Source organism: Benincasa hispida, chromosome 10 (genome assembly GCF_027475165.1).
Source record: "Benincasa hispida cultivar pf3 chromosome 10, pf3_genome.v1.1, whole genome shotgun sequence".
Lineage (NCBI taxonomy): Eukaryota > Viridiplantae > Streptophyta > Magnoliopsida > Cucurbitales > Cucurbitaceae > Benincasa > Benincasa hispida.
Genome location: NC_143487.1, coordinates 24,745,775 through 24,759,874, shown reverse-complemented (window position 1 = coordinate 24,759,874; position 14,100 = coordinate 24,745,775). Strand labels below are relative to the sequence as shown.

At 38.3% G+C, this 14,100-nt stretch overlaps 1 non-coding gene across 1 annotated transcript; it reads left to right on the top strand.

The window, feature by feature from the left end:
- The first annotated feature begins 11,911 nt into the window (after positions 1 to 11,911).
- Positions 11,912 to 12,018, top strand: LOC120089555 (small nucleolar RNA R71). Its single transcript, XR_005485231.1, has one exon. It is a non-coding gene; the product is annotated as a small nucleolar RNA R71 (small nucleolar RNA).
- Positions 12,019 to 14,100: the final 2,082 nt, after the last annotated feature.

The window sequence follows — 14,100 nt, the reverse complement described above, 5'->3', positions numbered from 1 at the left end:
TATCTAAATTAAACATGCAACGTAAAGATTCAAGGTCAGCCTAAAAACCTAAACATACACATTCAATTGTTGCTACAAAGGTAAATTCAAGCATAGATGAACTACGTGGAAACGTGCGAGCTTGAAATTAACTAGCAGAGAATTGTAATTATAATAGGGGTGCCAATCCAACTCACAAATGCAAATCTTATTCAATTGAGATTCAAAGAAAACATAAATCAAAATTATAAACATCAAATTGGGTAAAAAACTCAAGAGGTTACATCGAATCCTTAATCCAAGAACTAGATAGAAAATTACCTCATCGACTCTAAGACAAACCCATGAGGTATAATCCAATCCGTGCTCATATTCGAAAGATATCCTAAAAACTAGCCTAATCATACTGAAAACATAAAGAAGGAAGAAGAAAATGCGGCCTCTCCTCGGCCACCATTGAAATTCAACATATTTTTACCTAAAAACCGAAGAGAAGTATTTATAGAAAAAGGGATAGTGTTGCAACGCCAGAACAAGGGTTGCAATGCTGATGCGAGTGATCTCGAGCATCAAGCACAGAAGTCCAACGCTAGGTGTTCGACGGCTAAGTAGGTGTTGTTAATTCTACCTAGTTCGAAAGAAACAATATTTATAAAGCTCATACATCAACTAAAACTAGTTCGTATTTAAAGCGGAAGTAAGGGGTCAATCCTCAGGGAAGATTTTAATTCTAATCCTTAACTAAATTTGACTATTATTAAAGAAAAAAAAAAAAAAAAAAAAAAGGGGGGGGTTTGATAAAATTGGAATGCTAAAAATCAATAGATAAAAGATGAATGTAAATAAGTGAGGAATAATCTTGCTTCTAATTCAAATTAGACGTTTAATGCAATTCCTATCATTGAATTTTTAAAGTTTATTGATAATTAGATTATGCTTGCAATTACTCATTCAACTCGATCAAGCTAGCCTCTACAAAGGCCGACAACTAGCCTTAACCTAGTCGAGAGAGTGTCCTAATCGTTGATTAAGGTTAGATAGGCTAAACCCTTATCAACCTATATGCTCCTACTTCTATTGGGTTTGATAGTGGCTATATAGAATAGATAATATGCCATTAGGTTCTAAGATTGAATTGCGTTGATTAATTGTTAAGATATTTTATTCAATTAGCCAAATTTTCTTCAAATCTAGTAATTAATGCATCCTAGGAGAGCCATCAAACATACAATTACTATTGCCTCTTACAAATCTTGGCTAGACATTCCATCGAACTCATTGAAAGCAACATATTCAACAATGATTTTAACAAAACCAAGCATCTAAGCTATACATTTTCAAGATAAAGATCATTCAACATGCATCAAGAATTAAGTATAGATTCAAGGAAGCAAAAATCAGATTGCAATTGATAAAGAATGTAAACTTAAAAGAATTGCAAGAACCCTTGAAATAGAAACAAGATTCAATCAAATCTTCACAAATTCATAGACAAATTGTATGAGGAATTACAGAAGTGTTGTTTACATTTCAACAAAAATATGAAGACTAACCTAAATTGGAACAAGAATTACCAATGAAAAGAAAGAACTCGGAGAGAGATTCCAACCTCCATGGATTTTCTTCCTCCCCTTTGGAAAAATGAAAGAAAAACCTTTTATAGTTTGCAGGCTAGTGCCACAATGATGGGGTAGCGTTGCAATGCTAAATCAATGAAAAGGCCAAGAAGCGTTGGGCTTGCGTGCAATGCTACCCTTCAACGCTTGTCAACGCAAGACGTGCGTGTAGGGTGATTCGCGTCAAGATCTGGTGCATTGCAACGCTGGCCTGTTTTGCAGTAGAATTGAACGTTTTGTCTTGAAGCATTGCGCAACGCTTTTCCTAGGGTTGTGACACTGCAACTCAATGGTGATACTCGATTCTCGATGGAATTTTGGTAATTTACTCGGTTCTCTTAAATTTGTTGATTTTCTTGGTTATTTTGTATCCTTTTTGGCACTTTCTTCTCTTAATGACTCCTAAATGTCTTAGGGACGTTTTACCTACAAAATTAGCATTTAAAGCAAATAATCAACACAATTTTGGGGGAATTAACATAGATAATATACATCCTTTAAAAACCTAAAAAAACACCCCAACATAGCTATTGGTTGTCCCAGCAAGTCTAAAATAGAAATATGCATACATTCAAGCAAAAACATGAATATCAAATGTGCATTCATTTAGAGAACTCATTAAAAAATGTTTAGTATGTTCATGTGGTTTGCCCAAAATTTTTATTTATATCTCTCTTCTCAACAATCAAGCAAACGAATGTTACAAATGGGCAATTAAACCTTTAAATTTTTTTCTAACAAAGAATTGAAGCCTATTTTTGAAAAGAAAACGTCTTTTTCTTGTAAAGCCATAAAAGAAAAGACTACTTAGTTTAGTTTATTTAAAGGCTATAACTAGTGGAAAGGCTATATCCAACTCCTAGTTCCTCTTCACCCTACATTAGCTTGGTTATTGGTCTAGGATAAAACTAACTTGCATTGGATAGAGGCAATTCTAATACAAAGGTGCCTTTTAAACTCACACACACAAAACGTAATTGACATTTCTTTTACTTAGAGGGATAGCTTTCACACTCACACCGTCGGGAACCTATTGCTCTTTTCTCGTGGGCCCTAACAGAAATACGATGAAGGTAACTCTTTCCCCCTCTATCCATGCACACACACATGCGTTAGTGAAGGTTATGTTATTTTTGTTATGTCAATTTGCAAGCTTGCTTTTTTTTTTTCTATGCTAGCAATTTTTATACACTAGGCCCTTTTTATTCCTTTATGTCTAGACTTGCCTTTAAAACAAGATAGTTGTTCCTAGACAAAAAATTGTCCTTGAAAATCAAGTAGATATGACATTTCTAAGAGTTTGAGATTCTAAATAAATCTAAAGACTAAGTATTCAATTTTTTTATGAAGTTAAAAGGAAAAGCAAGTTTCTTTTGAAAAATTAGTTTCAAATTTTGTAAGAAAAAAATTTAAGAAGTTTAAAATTGATTTGTATCATTACTTGAGAGAATGTGTCATCAAAGTTTATTGATAAGAATCAAAAGATTGAGAAAAGCAAATGATCATGGCAAACAAAGTGAATGTTATTCTTGAATGAATGAACATATTTAGATGAATCATGTATTGAAAACAAAAAATGAGTCATATAAGGAAAAATGATGCCAAGATATTTATATTGTGTTTTTTTAAGAGAATAAAAAAAAGAATGCCATAGGAATGTAATAGAGCCTAATCAAGATATATTTTTCATCAAGATCATAAAATCCACATAACCCGAGCTCAGGTGCTCAAGGGTTCCAGACATGCAAGGATAATGAGATAATAGAGCAAAATTTTTTGTAAGGTTCTTTTTTAACAACCCTAAAAAAATGTTAAGAATATGCAATGTTCCCCACCCCCAACTTAAAAACTAAACATTGTCCTCAATGTTTAAAACAAAGATTAAGCATAAAGAAAAAAATGATAAAGGGAACCGAAGAACTCTCCTGGTTTCACGCAATGGGTGGTAGTAGAAATTTTTCCAATTTCTTTGTTTTCTTTTTCATTTTTGTTTTTCGTACAAGAAAAAAAAGAAAGAAAATAAAATAAAAGAAAAGAAAAGCTACAAGAAAATAAATAAAGTTAGTCTAAAATTTCTAATTCTAGAAAGCAAATAAGGGAAAGAAATTAAAAGTTATTTTATTTTTTACGCCTAGCTATCTCCAGGAAGGGCAAATTTTTAACATCGATTGCCTGACGTGACTCATCTTTTATGCTTTTCAAGGTACATAAAAATTTTCATACTTCTCCCATCCTTTCTTGGATGAATCTATATAACTTGGAAAAGCTATAAGAGAACTCATCTTCTTTCGAGAACCAGACAGGTCGAATTTAGATTTTCTAATAATTGGTAAAAAAGGAAAAAGAAAGAATCAAATGATTAAATGACCCAAAACAGTCGAAAGAAATAAAAGATTCAATATATGTTTAGTAGCTAAAATGTATCGCTAAGTATTTTATACCCTGACCATCTAGAACATTTCAGCTGGAGAGAAGTAATGTACTTTTAGCTCTAGCGTCCTTAAGAGTTCGCACCGTGAGATTCATGCTTGGTTTTGGGCCGCCCTGGGAGCGGACTCCATTCGGAAAGTGTTTGCATGAGTCAATACCAAGGTGAATAGGGGAAGTTGTTCATAGTAAGTGGGAGAAGGAAGTGTGTCAATACATCCTACGGTCTCTTCCATTAGGTCGCACCATGAGATTCCTATAATGTGCCTACATGTCTACATTGGAGCGACCTTACCAATCAAAGGGTTGTATTATAGGATTTGGAACTCTACGAACTCTAGGAATTGATAGGGTCTCTTGATGCTTGATTTTATGAAGTGAATTATGGATGATATGCAATGGTGAAATTGCGTTGTGCACTCAAGTTTCCTCAGTGGAATCCAAGTGTAAATTCCACTAAGTTTACTGGTAAGTCCAGGATCGAACTCAGGGACTTGTGAAAACAGGTTGCGTTGGTAATTCTTATGAAAACTTTGCGGTAACTGGATAAATAAATAAATTGTTGGGATTGTTGTTTGCGTTAATGAAAAATAAACAAATGTGGCAAATTTGAGAAAAGTTAGTTGTGTGATAGATACAGTGAATATGCGGATGAACGGGTTGAGAAGGTCTTTAGCTAGCGTTACTTGGGAATGTGTCAGACTATGCGATCATGCCATGCACAACAAGTCATTTCCCAATGCAAATGCATTGCTCTTAAGACTAGGATGCATGTGTTGAATGCAACAGTGTTCATAGAGCTTATCTCTAAGTCTCTACTCTTTTCCTATGCAATGATGCAAAATGCATGAAGGCAAGGTGATCGCATACAATCATATCCTATCTCTAGGATGCATGCGATGCGTTGATCACAAATAGTGCTTATTCCTAAGCTCATATCTCTTGATTATGCGTTCTTATCTGACTTTTCTGAGCCTAGATTCTAATCTGACCTTTCTAAGCCTAGATCCTGTCCTTAGACTACCCTCCCAAGTATCTCTAATGGACGAATGAAGTATACATAATAAAAGATAATTGCATAGAATTAAGATTCCCTAGTTGTGCTAGCTAAATGCCTCTTAACCCATTCAACTGATTTAGCTACTCATGCATAAATAACAGAGAGTCAACAGATATAGAGAAGTAGATTCCATTTCGATAAATGAGTGGAATACAAAATAACAATGGAAGTTAAAGGTAGAGAGCCTGGTAGCAATTCCTTGCTGACCGAGGCTTTTACACTGTAAATCTCTATTCGGTTCCAAAGATGTTCCTGCTTCCGCAGGCGTGTCCCTTCTCTCTATCCTCGAAGCTTTTGACGCTCTCCCAAGCTTACCAGGACGATCTATCGGTACTACCTCATCTCTTGCGTTTTCCTTAAAATGAAAGAAAACTATGAACAAGGACGTGCGAACCGAACGTATGAAATTTCTAACTGCTGAACCCCTTTTCTGAAGGATGCCCTTGGTATTTATAGAACATCTAGGTTGAAAGTTGGCTTCTCTCTCATGATTGTACGATGAGACTGCTTTAATTCCTGACTGATGTGTTGAATATTTGGGCTGTCAACTTAATTCAGATTCGACTGTCATCAGCTTTCTGTCCCATCGTAATTAATTAGCCTTTCATCCAGATGCGCCCACCAAGTTGCGCTGACTAAGTTGTGGCAATTCTTCTTGGGAAAATATTTGCGAACACGATCACCGCAAAGCCTTGCGGTAATGCTACGCTTGAACAATGATTTCCTATGATCGCAATTTTTTTCCTTGTGTCATCGCATATTTTGCACAAAAATACAAAAACCAACTGTTCTAATGCAATGAACGCATGCAACCGCAATATTATGAATCTGATGCTTTTTGGACGCAATTTATCACGTTTTATTAACGTAAGCCAGTATGGTTTAAGAACTTAGTACTATGATAACGTGCATTTCTGCAAGCTATGTTCTTTTCCTAGATTTCTCATGGATACTTCATTCAAATCCAATATACCAAAGTTTCCTTAAGTCTTGTTCAAGTATTTTCTTAAAATATTTCTAAGATCTAGGGACTGCAAGCTTGACCTTCAAAAGGACTTTACTATTTTTTGGAACATCGCATGATTTATTTCAAAATGAAAATTTTCCACCGGGGTGTCAAATGATTTTATCCTTGCATATTTCATGACATTATTATTTTTTTTTTTACCTTGCTCTGATCCAAGTGTCTTGCCTTCGTTTTAGCTTGCCCCCACGTGTGTCATGCGAACATCCAACTATGAGCAATGCACTCTTCCTCAGACTAAACCCATACTAACTTTGCAGCGGAGTTGCAATCATTTATTTATGCGTTGATTCTGGTGACTTACTTTTGTTTTGACTTGCCCCCGGACATCCAACTACGGGTAAGTGCCTTTCGCAACTTAACTCTTATCAAAATGGGTTTCCCATTGCGTTGATAGTGGAGTTGTTATTTTAAAAAATTATCCTTTTTTTTCAAAATAGAAAGATCAAAAATAAATACCTCACCCCCAAATTTAAAATGCAGCAATGTTCTCATTGCCAGAAGATTGAAAGAAGTCATGTGATGTTCTTAGAAAGCTTCGTAAAGAGAGTTTGAAAGAAAGCTAGAAAACCCTTAACTTCTAGAAATATTTCATGAGGTGACTATCTTAAAGTTGACTCTAGTATATATGAAAGACATAGAAGCATACTTTTCATCATTGAAATCATACTTGGCAAAGAACAGCATGCGGCGTCATACTAAATTTATCTATGTCAAATGATTGCGGTAATTAAAGAGGATGTGGTGATAAAACTTTTAAAACTAACATGCGATGTGATAGCGCAAAATTTGAAAGATAAGGAAGAATACACCCCTAAATTTGCGTTGTCGCCCGCATTGTGTATTGATGCATCCATCTTTGAGGAGATCTCTCTTCTTTGGATTGCGGTGATGGAGTGAGATAATTTGTTGCTTCATGTAACATCTCCACAATCCTATGCCTTAATCATTGCAAGAAAATTAGAGAGAGGGTAAAATTATTTTAAACAAAACAAAATTCATTATCGCAATCTCCCCCTCCCTTTTTTTTATAGAAGTAATAATAAGTAAAATGCTGATAGATAAATGGTGATTAAAGTGACGAAGGAATGAGAGTTCAAGAACCAAACAAAGGGTATTCCAGGTTTTTCAGCTTCACGGAGGTCTTTTCTAGCTGGAAATCACCTCCGCAATATGCCTTAACTCGCTGTCCATTAGCCTTAAATGTACGGCTTCCATATTCAGTGATCAGCTCCACCGCACCATGTTGGAATATTTCTTTAATGATGAAGGGTCCGAACCATCGTGATTTTAATTTTCCCGAGAAGAGCTGTAGACGTGAGTTGAAGAGTAAGACCTTTTGCCAAACTTGGAGGTTCTTACCGCATATGTGTTTGTCGTGCCAGTGTTTGGTGTGCTCTTTGTAGATCTTCGTGTTCTCATATGCGTTAATCCTCCATTCTTCTAGCTCGACCAGTTGCATTTTTCGTGCTTCTCCTGCTTTCTTCAAATCATAGTTCAGCTTCTTTACCACCCATAATGCCTTATATTCCAGCTCCAGAGGCAAATGACACACCTTACTAAATACCAACGCATACGGGGACATACCTATGGGTGTTTTAAATGCACTTCGGTATGCTCACAATACATCGTCGAGCTTTGTTGACCAATCTTTTCGTGAAGGCCTTACTACCTTCTCGAGTATCAGCTTAATTTCTCGATTGGACACCTCGGCCTGACCATTCGTTTGCGGATGGTATGCGGTGGCCACTTTGTGAAGAATGTTGTATTTGCGCAGCAGCTCCTTAACAGTATGATTGACAAAGTGTGACCCCTCATCACTTATGATGGCACGGGGAGTGCCAAAATGAGTGAAAATGTTCTTCTTTAGGAATTGAGAGACTACCGCCGCATCGCTTGCGACGCACGCCACTGCCTCTACCCACTTGGATACATAGTTGACGACTAATAAAATATAATGCTTACCATTCGAGGGAGGGAATGCTCCCATGAAATCAATCCCTCATACATCGAACAATTCAAGCTCCAAATTGGCATTGCATGTTTCCATGAAATGTTACCTGTGCGTTGGCACCGATCACATTTCATTACGTAGTCAGCTGCATCCTCAAACAATGTGGGCCAGACGAATCCTCACTGTAAAACCTTAGTTCCGGTGCGCTGTCCTCCGAAGTTGTGACATTGCAATAATATGCGTTGTTGAGCAACATTTGGTACGCATAATCGTAAAATCTGGTCTGCCCCTCTTTTATACAGATTTGACTCATCCTAATAATAATGTCTGCATTCATATTTGACCTTTCTCTGTTGGTGATAGGTGTAATCTTCAGGAAATTGCTTGCAAACCAGATAATTGACTATGTCTGCATACCAGAGCAATTCTTCAATATGGAATAGATGCTCGTCCGAGAACACCGCACTCACCTCAGACTAATTGCAATCAACCTCAAGATTTTTCAATCTAGACAAGTGATCCGCAACTTGGTTCTCCGTCCCCTTTCGATCAATTATTTCTATATCAAATTCTTAAAGGAGGAGAACCCATCTGATCAATCTTGGCTTTGCATCCTTCTTTGTCATTAAGTACTTTATTGTCGAATGATCAGTATGGATGAGTACCCTTGTTCCCAATAGATATGCTTGAAATTTTTCCAACGCAAAAATTACTGCCAGAAGCTCTTTCTCTGTGGTGGTATAATTTGTCTGAGCAGGATTTAATGCTTTACTTGCATATGCGATGGGATGCAAGATTGTTTTTCTCTTTTTTGCCAGAGCTACTCCCATCGCATACCCACTTGCATCGCACATTATTTCAAAAGGAAGTGTCTAGTCAGGAGAAATTAACACGGGTGCAGTAATCAACGCATTCCTTAGAACTCTAAATGCATTGAGGCAGTTGTTGTCAAATTCAAATTTTCTATCAGCCTCTAACAACGCACTCAGTGGTCATGCTATTTTGGAAAAGTCTTTGACAAAGCGTCTGTAGAATCCAATGTGCCCCAAGAAGCTTCGTATCGCCTTCACGCTTCTTGGAGGTGGAAGTTTTTTAATTGCTTTGATTTTTGCTTTGTACACCTCCAACCCATCTTGGGAAACCTTGTGTCCCAACACTATGCCCTTCTTTACCATGAAATGGCATTTTTCCCAATTAAGCACCAGATTCGTGTCTTCGTATCTCTTCAGTATCTTCTCCAAGTTAGCTAGATAGACTTCATAGGTATTCCCATAAATAGAGAAGTCGTCTATAAATATTTCAACAGAGTCCTCGAGATAATCTGAAAATATAGCCATCATGCACCTTTGGAACGTGCTTGGCGTATTATAGAGACCAAATGACATGCGGCGAAAAGCAAAAGTCCCATATGGGCAGTGAATGTGGTCTTGTCTTGGTCTTCTGGAGCTATCATAATCTGGTTGTACCCGACATAACCATCCAGAAAGCAATAAAAGTCATTTCTAGCTAGATGGTCTAGCATTTGATCAATGAACGATAGAGGGAAATGATTTTTCTTTGTGGCCGCGTTCATCTTGAGGTAATCCATGCAAATGCGCCACCCAATGATTGTTATTTGTGGTATTAATTCATTGTTTTCATTCGAGACTATCGTCATGCCACCCTTTTTTGGCACACACTGCACGGGGCTGACCCACTTGCTATCTGCTATAGGATAGATAATGCCCGCATCTAGCCATTTAATGATCTCCTTCTTGACGACCTCTTTCATCGCAGGGTTGAGTCTGTATTGATGTTCGATAGTTGCCTTGTGGCCCTCTTCAAGACGAATTTGGTGCATACAATACGCTGGGCTAATTCCTCTTATGTCGGCAAGCGTCCAGCCAATTGCTCGCACATGTTTCCTTAAAATGCTCATCAATGCATTCTTCTGGTCTTTGTTCAGCTCAGAGGAAATAATAACAGGAAACTTCTCATTCTTCCCCAAGAACGCGTACTTTAAATGATTCGGCAGGGTCTTTAATTCCAGTGTTGGTGGTTCTATTAGGGATGGTTGCGTTGTTTTTCTTTCTTTTTTTTTTTTCTGTTGTCTCTTCTTCTTGATTTGTGATCATCTCCTCTTCCTTGCTTGTTTTTGTCATGATCGCATTACAGGCAGCAACGGATGCGCTGGCATCCTCTTTTTCATTCTCTTCATCAAACTTTTATTCTTCAATCGAATTCTGGTCATCATCTGAGTCATGCAGGTCTTCTTCATCCGGAAACTTCATGACACGAATTATGTTAAACTTGAGCTTCTATTCGTTGATGTCCAAAGTGATCTCCCCTTTATGCACATCAATCTGAGCACGACCTGTTGATAAAAATGGTCGCCCTAGAATGATGGGCACATCTTTGTCGACCTCGTAGTCCAAGATGATAAAGTCGGTTGGTAGGATAAATTTGTCAATGGTGATTAGTACGTCCTTCACCTTTTCTTCTAGATGCACCAGAGATCTGTCGGCCAGTTGGAGAGTCACCGTTGTGGGCACAATTTGCCCCACATTCAACTGCCTAAAGATTGACAGAGGCATCAAATTTATGATGGGCCCCAGGTCACACAAGGCCTTCCCGATGTACAGTCCTCTTATGGAGCAAGGAATAGTAAAGCTCCCAGGATCGCTCATCTTCGATGGAATGATTGATTTCGAACTTTGCGTTAGCACCACTGTGGCAAACTTACCAGCTCTCCTCTTCTTAGTTACCATATCCTTCAGAAACTTTGCGTAGGCAGGCATTTTTTCAATCACTTCACTAAATGGAATATTAATATGTAATTGTTTTAACATAGACAAAAAGTGTTGGTACTGTACCTCTTCATTCTTTTTCTGCCTTAGTCTCTACAGGAAAGGAGGTAACTATATTTTCACGATTTTCGTCTCAATTGGCTTTGAGGACGACACAACCTCTGATTCTATTGCTTCTTTTTCTCTTTCTTCTTCTTGCGTCACCGCAACTTCAGATTCTTCCGCAATGGAAGCTATCCGGCTAAGCTCCTTCTTTTCTCCCTCCACAGTCTTCCCACTTCGCAATGTCACAACCTGACATTGCTCTTTACCTGATCCCCTCGAGTTGTATGGGAGTTTTGTTGAACTCGAAAGAGCCCCTTGCGGTCTACTCTTCAGTCACTCGCAATCTGGCCCATCTGTAATTCTAGATTGCAGATGGACGTAGCCTGATTTTGAAGCACAGTTTCGTTTTTCTCTATGTATTGCTTCAATAGGCTTTCCAAGGAAGAGGATTGCGGTGGTCGTGAGCTACTTTCTTGATTGTTTGTCTGATCGTTGTTACGTGGGAAGAATCCTGGTGGCCCTTCTTTCTGTGCCACAGGTTGGAAATTCTGTTGTTGATTCTTCTAAGCAAAATTGGGGTGGTTTCTCCACTCGGGGTTGTAGGTATTCGAATAGGGATTATTTTTCACAAAGTAAATGGATTGTGGATTTTGCAGGCAATCTTCCATCGTGTGCCCATCACCACAAGTTACACACCTTGCGGTGTTTTGACTGATTGTGTTGATTTGCCTATTTTGCGGTGTTGGGCTGCTAATCACAGTTCCCTGGATTAAGTTCATCATTGCGGTCATCTGATTTTGTAGTGAAGCAATAGCACCATTACTTGCATCATTGTCTTTGATTCTCAATCTCTGGTCATTCTCTCTCCAATCTTCATGGTTCTTAGAGATGCGATCCAAGATATTCTTCGCCTCGTCATACGTTTTATCAAGCAGGCCACCGGCGGTTGCCGCATTGACAGCAGTCTGCGAAGCGGGATTCAAACCATGATAAAAAATTTCCATTTGAAGGTAGTTTAGCAAACCATTATGTGGACAATCCCTGACCAACCTTTTAAACCTCACCTAGACATCACTGAGTGATTCGTCCATGTCTTGTTCAAAATTTGTAATGAGTTTCCTTCGTCTGGCATTCTTAATAGGTGGAAAGTATTTCTTCTAAACTTCTCCACGACCTGTTCCCAAGAAGTGATCTCTTCCGGTTCGAGAGAATACGCCCATTTCCTAGCCTGATCATAGAGAGAAAATGGGAACAAAGTTAGTCGAACTTCTTCGGCAGAGATGTTTGGGAACACAAAAGTATTGCAGATTTCAATAAAGCTTCAGAGGTGGGCGCGCGGGTCTTTGCCACGCCTTCTTCTGAATTGTCCTACAATCTGGATCATCGGTTTCATTTTGAATCGACTTCCGTCAAGGGCAGGCCTTATGATTCCTGGAGAGAAATCATAGAGGTTTGACGATGCATAGTCCCTAATGGGTCTATTTCGATCGTTTGCCAGAAGGATTGGATTCGCCATGACATTGTTATCATTTGGTGCTCCATTTCAAAGTTGCTCTACCATTTCTTCTGTATCTGATTGTGATTGCTATTAGCGGTTTCTCAGTCTCCGTCTAAACATTCTCTCAATCTTCGGGTCGTAATTCGCCAGAGATTGAGAGTCTGCAAAGAAATTAAAAAAAATTATCGTTAGCACACTATTTTGCCGAAGTCCCCGGCAACAGTGCCGAAAACTTGATGCTTGATTTTATGAAGTGAATTATGGATGATATGCGATGGTGAAATTGCATTGTGCACTCAAGTTTCCTCAGTGGAATCCAAGTGTAAATTCCACTGAGTTTCCTGGTAAGTCTAGGGTCGAACTCAGGGACTTGTGAAAACAGGTTGCGTTGGTAATTCTTATGAAAACTTTGCGGTAACTAGATAAATAAATAAATTGTTGGGATTGTTGTTTGCATTAATGAAAAATAAACAAATGCGGCAGATTTGAGAAAGGTTAGTTGTGTGATAGATACACTGAATATGCGGATGAACGGGTTGAGAAGGTCTTTAGCTAGCGTTAATTGGGAATGCATCAGACTATGCGATCATGCTACAACGATGCACAGCAAGTCATTTCCCAATGCAAATGTGATGCTCCTAAGTCTAGGACGTATGTGTTGAATACAACAGTGTCCATAGATCTTATCTCTAAGTCTCTACTCTTTTCCTATGAGATGATGCAAAATGCATGAAGGCAAGGTGACGGCATACAATCATATCCTATCTCTAGGATGCATGTGATGCGTTGATAACAAACAGTGTTTATTCCTAAGCTCTTATCTCTTGATTATGCATTTTAATCTGACTCTCTCGATCCTAGATTCTAACCTGACCATCCCAAGCCTAAATCCTGTCCTTAGATTACCCCCCCCCCCCCCCGAGTATCTCTAATGGACAAATGAAGCATACATAATATAAGATAATCGTATAGAATGAAGATTCCCTAGTTGTGCTAGCTAAATGTCTCTCAACCCATTCAACTGATTTAGCTACTCATGCATAAATAACAGAGAGTGAACAGATATAGAGAAGTAGATTCCATTTTGTTAGAGGTAGAGAGCCTGGTAGCAATTCCTTGCTGACTAAGGCTTTTACACTATAAATCTCTATTCGGTTCCAATGATGTTCCTGCTTGCATAGGCATCGTCCCTCTCTCAGTCCTTGAAGCTTTTGGCGCTCTCCCAAGCTTACCAAGACGATCTATCAACACAACCTTCTCTCTCGCGTCTGCCTTAAAATGAAAGAAAACTATGAATAAGGACGTGCGAACCGAACGTATGAAATTTCTAATTGCTGAACCTCTTTTCTGAAGGATGCCTTTGGTATTTATAGAACATCAAGGGTGAAAGTCGGCTTCTTTCTCATGATTGTACAAATGGGACTGCTTTAATTCAGTGCGCCGAATATTTGTCACCTAAAAGCTGAATGTACTTGTGATCGTTATCGACTGTCAACTTAATTCGGATTCGACTGTCATAAGCTTTTTGTCCCATCGCGATTAATTAGCCTTTCACTCAAATGCGCCCACCATGTTGCACTGACCAAGTTGCAGTAATTCTTCTTGGGTGAATATTTGCAAACACAATCACCGTAAAGTCTTGCGGTAATGCTGCGCTAAACCAATGATTTCCTATGATCATAATTTCCGCCTTGCGTCATCGCATATTCGT